The sequence below is a fragment of the Hemibagrus wyckioides genome, linkage group LG16, assembly GCF_019097595.1.
Source record: "Hemibagrus wyckioides isolate EC202008001 linkage group LG16, SWU_Hwy_1.0, whole genome shotgun sequence".
NCBI classification, from domain to species: Eukaryota; Metazoa; Chordata; class Actinopteri; order Siluriformes; family Bagridae; genus Hemibagrus; species Hemibagrus wyckioides.
Genome location: NC_080725.1, coordinates 11,513,407 through 11,527,938, shown reverse-complemented (window position 1 = coordinate 11,527,938; position 14,532 = coordinate 11,513,407). Strand labels below are relative to the sequence as shown.

The 14,532-nt window shown below is 40.6% G+C and overlaps 1 protein-coding gene across 2 annotated transcripts in view; it reads right to left on the bottom strand.

The window, feature by feature from the left end:
* unc5cb (unc-5 netrin receptor Cb) overlaps nucleotides 1–14,532 on the bottom strand; it is a 139,067-nt gene that overhangs the window by 31,146 nt on the left and 93,389 nt on the right. The gene's annotated exons all lie outside the window — the stretch shown is intronic.

Genomic DNA, 14,532 nt, shown 5'->3' with positions numbered 1-14,532 from the left:
TTCTAGACAGTACATCTTCAGCTAAGCAAGGTCATACAGTCATGCAGACAGTTTAACCTTCTTATAAAAAGAAATTTAAACATCTTGAACCTTTGCTAGAGAAAAACACTCTCCCCTACATTAACTGCAAATTTTCTCAGATATTGATAATGTAAACCTTTAGTCAAATATGCAGCACTATGATGAGTAGAAAGCATCAGGAATGTCAGGAATATTTTATTTATAGAAATAAATATATCTAAATGTGCAGAAATATTCTTTTGTAGGCGAGTTTAGAATAGTTCAGAATGAATATCAGGCAAAAGCAACAACTGGAACGGCATTTCAGAAACGGTACAGAGTGGGCGGGGCTTATTGTATTTTCTTGTAATATACATTATCCTCTCAGCTGTTCCATAAAGACATGTTTCTATACTTCGAATATTCAAAGAATGTCAAAGATACTATTTGGTATAATGCAGTGAATCAGGCTACTTTCATGAAATTACTGTAGCCCCGCCTCCAGTACAGCAAGTGAAAGGTTTGTCATTGTTTTCACTGTAATAGCAATTCCCCTTGCAGCCATACTCCTACTTATTTTTTTTTTAATGATTATGTGTTTTTTGTCCAAGCTGAATCATTTTATTCCACTGGAGGATTTGCGGGTTTTCATGCAAGCATGAAAGGTTAAGACTTATGTAAGAGATGTGATCCAATTTTTAATGAGAAACTTTACATTGTTTTCTTTATTTTACAGTCTTTCCTTTATTTTAATTATTCTTTCTCTGCTTTTTTTTTTCTTCATTTCATCTCCTTACAGCTTTAATAGTTTATAAAAATGTGTAGATTGCTTATAAAAACCCTGTTGTCCGCAGTATGGCAGGTAAACAAACAAACAAATAAGTAAATCAGATGATAATATTTTTATAGGATTATTCTGCACATTTCACAAAACTGTTTATCTACTTTCGCTATTACTGAGACACTCAGCGTCTTTTGAGGCTCGGATGAAACGATTTAGGCATGCAGTTCCATTTCTTAAGATACAATTCCGCAGGACAAGCGATAATGCACGTACCCTTGCTTTGGAAATAACGTTCGGCACTACAAACTAGAAAAAAGTAAGGTAAGATTAAAAGCACGATATCAAAGTGAGAAGCATGTGGCAAGGCTGCAGTGAATCTACAGCTTGAACCTCTGAATTTTCACTACTTCAGGTGGAAAATGCTGGCTGAGAAGTAGCGGCCCCTCCGCGCAAGCAACAGCTGAGCAGACAGATTCATTGCTGACCCTGTTTGATTTAGCAGGACACTAAAAATACCATTCTGCCTCCCCAAGTCATTAAAGGGATCAGCTTGTGATAAGAGCAAACTCTTGCATATAATGTGCAATTTTCAATTTTATCGCTTCCCATTATTGTTTATAAATATTTAATAGGTGTGCGTGTAGGTGTGTGTGTGTGTTTGCTCTTGTGCAAGGCTGACTGGACGCTTGCTTCTGAGTTGCTGGTGTAATATCCTGTGATACCCTACACGCTTCTGCACTCCCTTAACGCCAGGATTGATAACATCCCCTATAGGCTCGTCTATTCCTGAGCACCACTCTTCCCGATCTATATTACACATTGTCACATGACAGGGACAAGCAGGGAGGCTGAGGGTTTAGAACAGGTTTAAAAACCTCCATTACGAGTCTGAACTCATCGCTGTTTTTTTCATGGAGGTTTTTTTTTTTAATTTTTTTATAGCTAATTACACTTTCTCCTATTCTATAGTTATTTCTCATATTTAGTTATCTCAGAAATTGCTGGGATCTCAGTTTGCTTAATCTCCTGGGATTTTATATAGAAATCATCCAGATCTGTGGGTGGAAATGAGTTGTTCTGTGAGAGAGTAGAGGAGAATGGCCAGACTGGTTCCGCTTCACAGGAAGACTTTGGTGGCTCAAAGAACAACTCTTTACTGTGGTGAGCTGAAAAGCATCTCAGAACACATAACATAGCAAAGCCATGAGGTGGATCGGCTAAATGGGTCTCTGAGGCTACAGTCGGCACAGGTTTCACAAAACAGGACAGAAGAAGACTACTCCTACTACTACTCCTGGGAAATGTACACAGTGAAATGTTGCTTATATTTATTTTTGGACTTATGGTTTACGGCTGTAGAAGCTTACTGATTTATAATAGCACTATGTGGTGTCTATTGAGTCTGGTTCCTTTTGTGGTTACTTCATGTTGTCTCAGAAAAATTTTCCTCACCACTCTGGCCTCTGGCGTACTCATTAGGGATCTAAGCCTACATCTGGTTTCCTGTAAAGCTGTTTTGTGACAATATCTAGTGTAAAAAGCAATAAACACTATAAATAAAAATGAATTGAGCTGATAATTTCACTGGTGGGCTAAGATACATGTCCAGACCAGATCAGAACATACAACCAGCAACTATCTATTTATGGGCCATAAATCAGACCAAGCTAGCCAGATAATGGAAGTCCATGGATGTCTCCAGTCAGTCGCTGCTTGTATCCCATGTAGAGAGCCAGGATGCAGACAAAACGGAATGCATCTGTACTAAGATGGCTTTGCTATATACATCAAGGCAGCGTCAAATGCTAACATGACCGAACTACAAGGCAACATAATGGCATCAGCAAGAGGAAGCTGGATTGTGAGTGAAATCAATGAGGATTATGTATAAATCCAACGAGAACGAGCAGCCTGAAGTGATTATATGCATCGCTTAGTTTACTAAAACAAACAGGCAAACACGAAACAGTCTGACGGGAAGTGGTTAGGTGTGTGTGTGTGTGTGTTCGTGATTGCTAGCATGCTGGAGCATGTGTTTATATGTAGTGGAATGAGTTTGCGTGTGAGGGTGTGTGTATATGTGTGTATGCTTGTGAGTGTGCATCTAAAGAGAAGACCTCAAAAACGTACTGTGGTAGATTGGAATAATTGAAGGCGCATGTGTGTTTGGATGCAGGTGCATGTCAGGATTTTGAGGAAACGTGTAGTGTGTATCTGCGTGCTGTGTAATGCTCTGCTGCTGATTGGAGCACGCATTCCCCGCTGGCTCGCTGATCCTGTTATTTCTGCCAATGCTCCCAGAGGAGCTGCGAGTCCGACGTTGAGTCAGGCTTATACCATATTCTCCTGCTTTAAGCAAAATTCCCCTCACCTCTCACACGAGCAGCAGAGGTGCCAAGCGCAATCTGTCGACGCTAAGCGAAGCCGATGGTTTTAACTGCTAGAGCACGAGGACACGGGCAGCGGCGTGAGGGAATGTTTACCAGCCAGTGAGACGGCATGCCAGGCAGATATTGGGTTACTTACAGTCAGTTTCCTTTCAGAGTTCATTCAGAGGCTCCAGGGCTTGACGCCAGCGTTGAATGAACAAACAACACGCGAGATAACTCGTTTAAAATTTAATGAGACAATGAAAAAGACAAAAGGCATGGAGCATCGGATTGGACTGATGCGCTGTCTGGGAATCAAAAGGAAAATGTTTTTTGTTAAGTCGCAGTCTATGTCTATTTATGACTGCACAAACCGATTCCCAGACTGTGAATTAGTGTGTAAAGTCTGTCCTAAACCATATGCTAAGTAGGGAATGAAACATGACAGTGTGTGCTGGATTAGTTACACAATCAACAATAACAACACATCCTCAAGTGTTTCCTTAATCTTATATGCCAGCAATTCACAAACAATTATAATGTTTTATTTACTAAAAATGGCTTTTTATCCATTTATGCATAATAAAATGTTATGCAACTTCCACAACGGTTATGGTATAGCAGCAGTAAACATTAGTTTCCTCACAGGCCTCTAATGATGAAAAAATGAGTGCAGCTAGTCATGTTACTGATGAACCCAAAAGCCTTGATCCTGATGACAGACTCTAGGTCTGAATAAAATAAATGATATATTATCGTCAGAGCTGCTGTTTTTTTCTTTAATATTAAAAACACCTTCTGACCAGTGTCAAAAATTCACTTTTTATTAGCTTCTGAGAAAAAAAATAGCTACGATGCTGATATACTGCTAGCTTGCTTTGTCCTTGCGTGTTCTAGATTTGTTTGTAGTTTGTTTGCATAGTGTGTTATGTTCAAACTGCAAACTTGCTTACTTTAAAACGACAACAACAGTGTTGCCTATATGATTCATTGCTGTGTTTGTCTTCTATTAATGCTGCGTACATTTTGGGTTACACCTCATTAATGCAGTTGAAAATATAAACGTAGCTGCATTATGTTAGTCAACGACAGAGCTTTCAACCCTCTAGTGACTGAGTCCTCTTTTTCGAGTGATTAATTAAAACTTGAGCAAAAGCAGCAGATGTTCAGCGCATCGCACATGTGGACACTAAGAGAGAACTTAAGCCATGGCTAAGCATCAAGCATTCCTCTTCCTCAGTATGATGGTAGAAAACAGACAGAATTAACTGCTTATTTAAGTCCATTCTCTCCTTTTTTTTTCTTTTTGTCTGTCCCCTTCCTGTAACAAGTGATGAGTGTATGTGTATCGCTGAATTATTCACAGTGTGAGTGTGTGTTTTTGATGGAAATGAAGTGTACACGCTGTAATTCTTAAACATGTGGAGGAGCTGCATCATGGCAAGTGGAAACTCTAACACGTACAAGTGTCACATAGCAACACACCCACGTGTACTCATGGCCATGGATGATGAGAAGTGTTGCTTTTTCATCTTGTTTTGTCATTGCCCCATTCTCTCTCTCTCTCTCTCTCCCTTCCTTTCTCTCTCTCTCTCTCTCTGTCTTTCTCCCTCTCCCTCCCACATGGGAGATGCTCAGCATCCATAGCCATAATTGGCACATTTCTTGTCATTAACGAAGAGGAAATTGCCACATGTCAAAAAGCTGAATATTTACCTTCCGCAAAAAGGCACAAAAAAAAGAAAATTAGTGCCAGAGGAAAAAAAAAGGTGAGAGCTAGAATAGCACACGACAGAGCAGTGCCATCTTTTGCTAAAGAGTGTGACATCTCCATTTAGATAAGTTAGGAGACAGAGGAGAAAGCGGGCATTTGATTATTGTTCGCTCAGGCACTAATATTCATGCAGGAAATTAAAACAAATGGTCATTACACAAATAGAGAGAAACATTAGGAGCCAATTATTCCGTCCTAAATGCATCAAGTGGAGCTGACATCAATTTAATTTTGAGCACCTGCGAATGACTGCTGACGTATTTGTGTGTGTGTGTGTGTGTGTGTGTGTGCGCGTGTGTGTGTGTTTGGTCTATCATTTAGTGCTTAAAATGTTTAAAATTTTCAAAACTGACTTCTAAGAAAATACTGCATCTGAAAAAACACTAAACTACGCACTCACTAACAAACCTCTTTAATAGGAACACCTGTACTCCAGCTCATTTAGGCAATTCTTCTTCTTCTTCTTCTTCTTAATAACGAAATCTAAGAGCACTCACAGCCAATACGCGCATAAATGTTAAAGAAACGTCTCCTAACAAAACCCTTCACCATATCAACAATGAGAAGAATAAATTTGTTAAGTTTGTAAATCTGTGTATTGTTAGTCTATGTGGATTATGTGGAATCTCTGTGTATGAACTGCTATTATAGGAATACTAATGTATTAGATATCAGAATGAGTTCATTATCAGTAACCTATTCTTGAGGTTACAGCTTCACATGCTGTTGTACAAAAATAATGCCTACTTTCTGACCAATCAGATTCGAGCATTCGGCCGTGCTGTGCTATAATACTTCATAAACCAGAGAGAGAGTATAACGGATTGATTTGTCACAATTCAGTGCACACAATTAGCACTTGCTGTCACACAGAATGCTAGCATTAGTTTTAAGTGAAGTGGAACTACTGATGTCATGACTCTTATAAACTGTATGTCTGTGTCTTCTCTATCAAAATATAACCAGGAGAGAGAGAGAGAGAAATGTGATTTGATTTGATGCATTTATCATTTATCTGTGCTGTGCATTTACGTGTGTCACGTGTAAAGCCTCAGCGTGATTGAGTGAACAATGCAGAAGAAGGAAGAAGCTCACATTAATATCTAAAGAAGTGTAGAGATTGTTTCAAATGGCAGCACCACTGAAATAGTCTGTATGCTGATCCGAACAGGAAGGCAGGCCGAATCGTCAGAAATAACCCCCTGCTCTGTTCCTTAGAGTCGACTCTCAGTGTCAGTCGCGCCCTCCTTCTGCCACGGAGCAGACCATAGTAATGTCTCCTCCAGGGTTTGACTTATGCCTGGGAAAACGACATCAAAAACAGCAGCACACTCACTAGCCTGTGATTTCGTGTGTAATGGGGTGGTGAGATCGGAGATGCTTTCCAGATGAAAGCGCCCAAAACAAAGAAATGAAATGAAAACATCGTGGCAATCTGCTCCCACTTTAATCGCCTCCATATTGCTCGGATTTGTGGGCCAGAGAGCGATGTGCATATGACATGAATGGAACCGCCGCTCGGTCGTCTCACCCGCTCGGCTTCCCTTCTGAATAATTCACACTGGAGACGGCTAACGGGGGCTTATCCGTTCAAGCCGGGAGAAGTCACAACAACCCTGTTTGCTATGGGGGGGGAGTGAAAAAAGAAAGAAAAAAGGTGCACTGAACTAAGACAAAGCGGACTGCGACAAATCCTAACTACCAGAATAAATATTTCATGGGATATACTGTTCTTTTTTAGTTCTCATATAAATGTGTTCATGACCTTTTTTTTTTTTTTCAGGGATGCTCAAGAAAATGCGTGCTCAGTCAGAGATGCAAAACCCACAGTTACTCAGTAAACGCCAGGACACAGAGAGAGTGGGTGGAAAACTCTCTTTCTCTCTCTCTCTCTCTCTCTCTCTCTCTCTCTCTCTCTCACACACACACACACACACACACGCACAGTGTGAGAGCACGAGTGGGAGAGAGAGGTGATTAATAAGTGTTGTTAGAGCCAGGCATGAGAGGCTCACTCTCTACACTGAGGCAGAGCGAGACGAAGACTAAACCACTAGGCCTCTCTGGATAGCCCGTGCACAGATGTCCTAATTAACACTGAAGGTCGAGTAGACTGCTGAGGTGTGTGTGCCGAGACAGCCCCGCCTTACTCTCGCTCGTCTTTACACCGTTTATTTTTATTCTACTCTCCTCAGGTGAGTCGTGATGTCTGTTACTACTACACCGTGCCAAAGAGCAAAGAGCCATCACTCTATCGGTCCACTTCACTAAGCACGACTTCATCAGAACGTTTCAAAGCCCACATTTGTCTCGAAGTCGTCTGAAGCTTGTAAACATGCAATTAGCTGCAATACACTTTTCACCTTTCGGATCTGGAGCTGAAAAAAAAAAAAAACAACCTCCCAAACAAACCAGAAATGGAATGCAAGTAGAAGAAACCAGATCATTATAAAGTTAGCAACTTGTTTCATTGCTGTTCCACAACATTAACCTCTGGATAACAGGAGGCAGAATTTTTATTAGATGAATCAGCAAAAAAAAAAAAAAAAAAAAAAGATTTTCTTATTCTTTTTTATTTTGGTGTCATATGGAGACAGCTACAAAAAGCTCAAAATTTGGACATCAGAGGCACTTTCAATGTAGCTATAAACAGTTAAAAAGTATGTGTTGCTCATTAATAAAATAAAACATTCTTACTGTTTACAAACTGCAAAAGTGTAAGAGGAATAGAATGCTAAGGGGTGAACATGGTAACTCTGCTTCTACATCAACTATTGATTAGTTTCATTAGTTATTAATAATAATAATAATAATAATAATAATAATAATATCATCATCATCCTTATTGTTATTTTTATTATTACTGTTGTTGTTGACAATCTATTTGCTAATTAAAGCACTCACTTTTATCATGACTTAAGATCCTAGACTGTTAAAACGTAAAACCTGCTTCAAGGACATTTCATAAACATTGTTAGCATGTACAAATTATTGCGTAATAACAATAGTTATTATTCATCGTACTTTCCGCTAGCTGTTGATCTGGTTGCAAGCTAGCAGGAAAGGCTGCTATGATCTTTGCTGCTATGCTACATTTTAAACAGAAAGGCAGAATACAGAAAACGAAACGAGAGAACAGAGCCACAGAACCGAGGCGATTTTCCCAGATCTGCGTTCTCACAGCACTGCTGAGTCTCTGCCGAATCAGCAGATCTGCTCTAACCAACTTTTCTTTCTTTCTCTGTTCATGTCTGATTTTTTTTTTTTCCTTTCCCGTCTATTATTCTTATCGTTTACGATTAAATTGCGTCTACGAAGGCGTACAGAATTGTCAGAAAATGATACACAAAAGTTTATGAGTTTTGATTCAATCAAAGTGGAGTAGCACAGGGCTGGCTTATCTGTTACGAGCAAAAATATGGAAATGCGCAGCAAATCAATGTGCATAAATATTAATACCACAGAATGTTCCAGAGCGCACAGTATTATTTGTGCGATGGATATCTATGCCGTGACACAGAATGAGTTAGTGGTGACCTTGCCAAGCTGAGAGGAACTGATCAAACTGCCGGGGTTTTCCACAGAGAAAAGAGAGAGATGGGTTTAGAGAAGGCTTTTAGTGATCATTTCTCAAAACCGCAACATTTGTAAGAACCAGAACATTCATGCGGCTTTGCCTTATTCATGACTCGCGTCGCAACTTTGCCTTGTGTTTAAATTCTTGACCTCCATCCCTTCACAGCAAACAGCCGTGTTTTCATTTGATTCATGAAGTATACTACAGAGCTTAGAAGAAGGCAAAAGTAATTGAATATGAATTGTGTACAGTAAATTTAATAAAATACATTTTTGAAGGAAAAAAAAACCACTCAGCAATTTCGCGAGCCTTGTCGATGAGAGAGGTCACAGAAGCATGTCCAAACAGGTTTAATCTGACAGGAAGTCTATGGTAACTCATCGTCATATAGATCCTGTGACCACTGCAGCCTCAGCTTCCTGTTCTCGACTGAGAGAACTGGAACCCCACGTGGTCTCCTGCTCCTATAGCCAACTCACATCAACGTTGTAACTGTTGAGCTGCTTTTCTGATCAACACAGTTAGATATTTGAGTTATCATAGTCTTCCTGTCAGCTCAAACCAGTCTGTCCAGTCTCCTCTGACCTCTCTGATGTACAACTGATACTCAATGGATTGTTTTTGCTTTGTTTGTTGTTCTCACTATTCTGTGTGAATGCTAGAGTCTGTTTGTGTGAAAAAAAAAATCCCAGGAGCTCAGCAGCTTCTGAAATACTCAAACCAGCCCATCTGGCACCAACAACTATGCCACACGGTTAAATTTGCTGAGATCACATTTTTTTCCCCTCTTTCTGAAGTTACATTTAAACTGCAGTGACCTTGGGTCTTAAATAATATAGCACATCTTATTATTTACACAAAAAAGCACCCAAACTGTACCATATGGTGACTCTAGCAGCATCTTTTTCAGTAAGGATTTGCTCTACAGTAAAACAAAGAGAATTCCAACTCAAACACCAGCCTCCTTATACTCACACGTAATCCCAGAAATAGCGCCTGGGCCATCTGTCTGTTGAAGTGCATGTGGATCACAACAGAGTGCGATGCCCTCAGGTCCCACGTAGTGAACTCACGTTTCCTGTGCACACTCTTTACACCTCTAAAGTGCACTCCTTTGCACTTTACACCTTCTTCCCATATTTAAGCCAAGCCCGGGCCAAGAAAAACTCTCACAGTACAGTATATACCACACAGGATTGAAAAAGCTGGGAGAAGTGCATCACAACTCAAGACGTTTTTTTGCCAACGACGAACCCTCGACTGATTCAGCAATGTGCAGGTTTCGTGGGAAAAGATGGTGGTGGGGGGTTTAGTTGCAGCCTCATTAATATTGCAAATCTTTTTACAATGAACTCACAAATTCAGCAAAAAAAAAAAGTATTCCCCGCAGACCTGCACTGCAGCGAAACCTCGACTAAACAAAACGGCAGATAACAAGATAAACGAGCGCTAAAGAGTTCTAATTGAACAGCAGCATTAAATAACATTAAGCACACCGTTGTCTATTTTATTATAATAAGGCTGAAGCGTGTTGGGGCTCAATCCCTCATGCCCTTCCATGCTCACTCACTCTGGATGCTAGCAAAAAAATATACATATTCCTCTACACTGGGGCTGATAATATTTACTGTCCAACACAACAAGCAGGGTATAAACACACTGTTCCTCATTAGTCCTCAAGAGTAGTCTTATTCAGCACATAGAATTCTTCTATCATTAGCTCACTATATATATGTTAATGTTAAAACTGCCTGTTTTCTTCTTTCCCTGGTCATCAACTGTCCAGTTGTGGTGAGTCTGTGCTTATTGTAGCCTCAGATTCCTGCTCTTCACAGGACAAGACTGGACCCTAATGTGCTCTGTAGCCCAAGGTTTGATGTGCTATACAGTTAAAGTTGCTTTTCTGCCTACCCTAGGGTAAAAAGTGCTTATTTGAGTGACTGTTGACTTCCTGTCAGATCTGTGGAGATTAACAAGCTCTTGACCAGATCTAGTGACTTTATTAACTCCCTAGTCTAGCAAATGTTAAACTAGGCATTACATCATTGAATTAAAATGAATCTCTTGCTTACTAGCTAACATAAAGCTTTAATATGTTTAATATTGTGCCTTCAGGCAAAAACTACTAAACTAAACTACTCAAGCTAGTGAGTATTATACGTATTACATTGCATAAACCAGAGGAAAAATTCCATAGCAAGCTAACTAACCTTAGATTAGCTATTAGTAAAAGCATAGCAACATTCCTCCTAAAAATGACTCAATAATTAAGGTTATATAAACTGAACGCTATAAATGCTAAATGAATTTTATGATGCTGTCAATCAAGAAAACCATTCCATTGTATTTAGTGTATTGTGTTTGTTGAGTTTGAACTGAAAGGAAATCTGAATTTCTGAGTGCACATTAATGCTTCTAAGTTGGCAAACAGCCTCAGTCTCCTGCAGCGTACAGCGAGGGTTTGGACGTTCCTGTGGCTGTCTCCTAGACTGTGTAAAATGGGTCAGTGTTTTTCGGAGGCAGCGTAGGCCTCTACCCCAGGGTGCGGCAATAACTTTCTCCCCACCAGTGCTCGGCAGGACCCCAGCCTGCCCAGCAACTGCCTGAATGAAAAACTCTGCTGCCATGGTGACGGACTCACCAAGCGCATCGGCATGCCATCACCTTTGAACCCTGTCTTTATCTAAGCACTCTGACAAGTGTTTCTAAGAGCCATGAGAAAAGGAAGAGAGAAACAGAAATACAGCCTCCTTTCACTGAACAGTCTTAAGACCATTTTATGGGCTTGCCAAGACGCTGCTCTTGCAAAAGGGGGTCATGAAAGGAGGGTAAAGAAAAGCCAAAAAATAATAATAAAAAAGCGCTTGTGATCGAGCTCTTTTGGAGCACATAAAAGAATTCATGGGAGGAAATGAATAGTGAGGCTTTTCAAAAGGGTTGCCAAATCCTCATATCCTTGACCCCCCACCAGCTAAAATTCAATTCATCTCTTCAAATGAACTGACAGATGCTTCTGAAAGCAGAACTACAAGCTGGAAGAAAAAATGAACAATACTATTAATAATAATAATAATAACAATAATAATAACAACAAGAATCCAATTGAATGTTGAAATCTTTTCTCTCACACTTCATTAAACCCATTAAAAATGCAAGGCAAATGGAAACATATGTAAAGAAAACTCCAGAGAGGCACCAAATGTGAATGAACGGCTCTAATATATTCACAGCACATGATTCATAGGAATGACCCAACTGCTGTGCTATTTTGCAGTGGAAAAAAAAGCCACAGTCGCAGTATGTCATGCACATTCTTAATGGGCAGGGGAAAGTGCCAAGATAAATGTCTGCAGCTTGTTTTTCCTTGTACGGGATTGGAAGTGCTGGCACTATCAGATGAAGACAGTTCCACCAGCTTGGGCCGGCAAAGGGCAGGCTGAAATACATCTCTTTGCCTAGGGATTCGTCTGTCAAGACAGACGCGCAGACAGACAAAGCGCTTCCTGGAAGGGAGTTTATAAGTTTCCGAGTGAATGGAGTCTGTAAGTCCAATTGGCCTGGATGTTTATGTGCCTCCTGCGTGATGGGGAAATGAATTATCTGATTGTTCGTGCATTTAGGTTACAAAACGATGCATTCCATAAGCCTCATTTCCGAGGCAAACAGCACAGTGAGCATTTGCATAGGAAGCGGTGGTACGCTACATTTACAGGTGACACTCTCAAGCCTGAACAATAGCTGGCTTGCTTCAGAAGGCCATTAGCATAATGCGTCGCTCTACAGTTTTTTTTATTACATTTGACCGAAGTTACCTCCATCATTACATAATCCTAATCACTTGTGCGGGGATGATAAAATCCTGTGTCATAATGCAAAAAGGGGGACATGTCCATGCAATCGTCCTCCATTTTGACAAATTGATCCATCATAAAATCTTGATAAGCCCCTTTTTTGCGTAATACAGTACAGAAGAAACATACGGAAACCAAAGCTATCTGCTATACTTCATTGTAGTCTGATTTGATTGGGGATTTGTACACCTGATCCAAACGCCTGATAGTTAAATCATACAAAAGGACGTAATGTATGAGCAACACGAGTAGGATGGACGATTGCATTAGACTATAATCCCTGCTTAATCAGATTGTTTTTCCTTCCCCATGCACAGCGAGAGCTATGCTGTGGATCAAACGAGAGCCATAGCTTTGGCGTTTCAGCTCATCTCGTCTCGTCTTGTCTCTCTCACCCTCTCTCTCTTTCAGGTTCCTGTCTGCTGTTGGGAGATATCTTTGCTTTTCCTTTTTGGAGAAATAATCATTGCAGATTTTTTTTGTAAATGCATACGCAGCCATAGCTGCAAGCCATCTGTTTTCTCTCTGGGAGATCTGTGAAACTTAAGAAGCCTGCGACTGTAGAAATATGATGAAAAAAGAGCAAGAAAGCAGAAGCTGAGGAAGAAGAAATGAGTAGAAGACAAGAATCAGGAGCAGTTTATAGCCAACCTGAATTTACCTTTAGCAAATTTATTTTATTCATCCCGGCCATTCATTGACCACCACTGTTCCCAACAACCATAATCACTATTATTTCCAAAGACCCTATCAGTGACCTCTATTTCCAACAGCCAATTATTAATCACCATTATTTTCAAAGGCCAATCACTTATCACCATTGTCTCCAACATCTAATCACCAATCCCTATTGTCCCTAATGAACCATCACTGATCCCCACTGCTCCCAATAACCAGTCCCTAAATATATAAATGGTTTGTTTGTGGTGCCATGACCACAGACTTCATTCTATAAGAAATAATTTACAATCTACTGATTCACAGCACTGTTCAATTTGAACAGTTAGTCAAAGGTTGTTTATTAATTTTCTATAACTGTAGCTCTGACATTAAGCTCACAGATTTTCCTCCACAGGAAACCAGGTCATATCCAGACTTATTGCCTATTCCAATAAAACTATATTCTATTTAGTGTCTTTTCAGAAAACCTCCTCCATGTAATACGTTTAGTTATGCAAATGATAATGGCTATTCAATAAATATGCAAACATGTCCATGATGTCATCCGGTGACTTCTGGTGATTTTTTGAGCATGCATTGGCTACTTTCCTCTGAACAGTGATAGCACGATTTAACTGTTACAGAAAAAAACAAAAAGCAACCACAATGCCAGAATTTACTCCTTCACCTAGAGATGAGGTGCTAATCTGGCGGAATGACAAATGCCACCACGTGCCACCAAAAACACACCTCTAGTTTAGTCATGCTGAAGATCCTTCAGCGTCCTGAGGAGCTGATTTGAGCTGACAGGCCTGGTAGGCGGCACTAACCCCGGCTCTGTCCGATTCTGTGCACTTTCTGCCTCTTGCTGCTTTTCCCAGCCAGATCCTGGCACTCAGACATGCCAACAGGGCAGCAGATGTACAGAGTCAATGCTATCACTAGCCTATGAACCAATCCTGTCCTGCTCCCTGCTAAAAAACGTCAACTTCCTAAGCTGCTGACCACCTCTCAGCGTCTACGTTAACGTTTCTGCCAATCTCATTAAAGAACGGCGAGGGGAGTAAATCAAATCGTCTCGTTTTTTAACGCTCACTCCGAGCTTGTTGTCACTTACCTCAGATGTAATTGCCTAGCAGGATGAAAGACACAGAGAGAGGGAGAGAGAGAGACAGAGAGAGACAGAAGCAAAATGTGCTAGATGTCATTGCACAGGGGATTCTGCTGTGGACGTGTGTGTGTGTGTGTGTGTGGAGAAGGACGAAGGACTTGTGTACTCGCTCTCGCCCTGAGGCGAGCTGTTTACACCGCTGAAGACACAACAAGTCCTTATTGCATTGCATGATCTGTGTAATTTCATTCCTGGCTTGCTAGACTTCTCATTACGGCCATTCTGGCTGGATGCACCCTCGCTGCAAGATCCGCCGTGACGAAGCGAGAGAGAAAGAGAGAGAGACCGACAGAGAGACAGACATCAATCACGCACGTAGCTGAACAAAAATGTTGCTTTGGCTCTG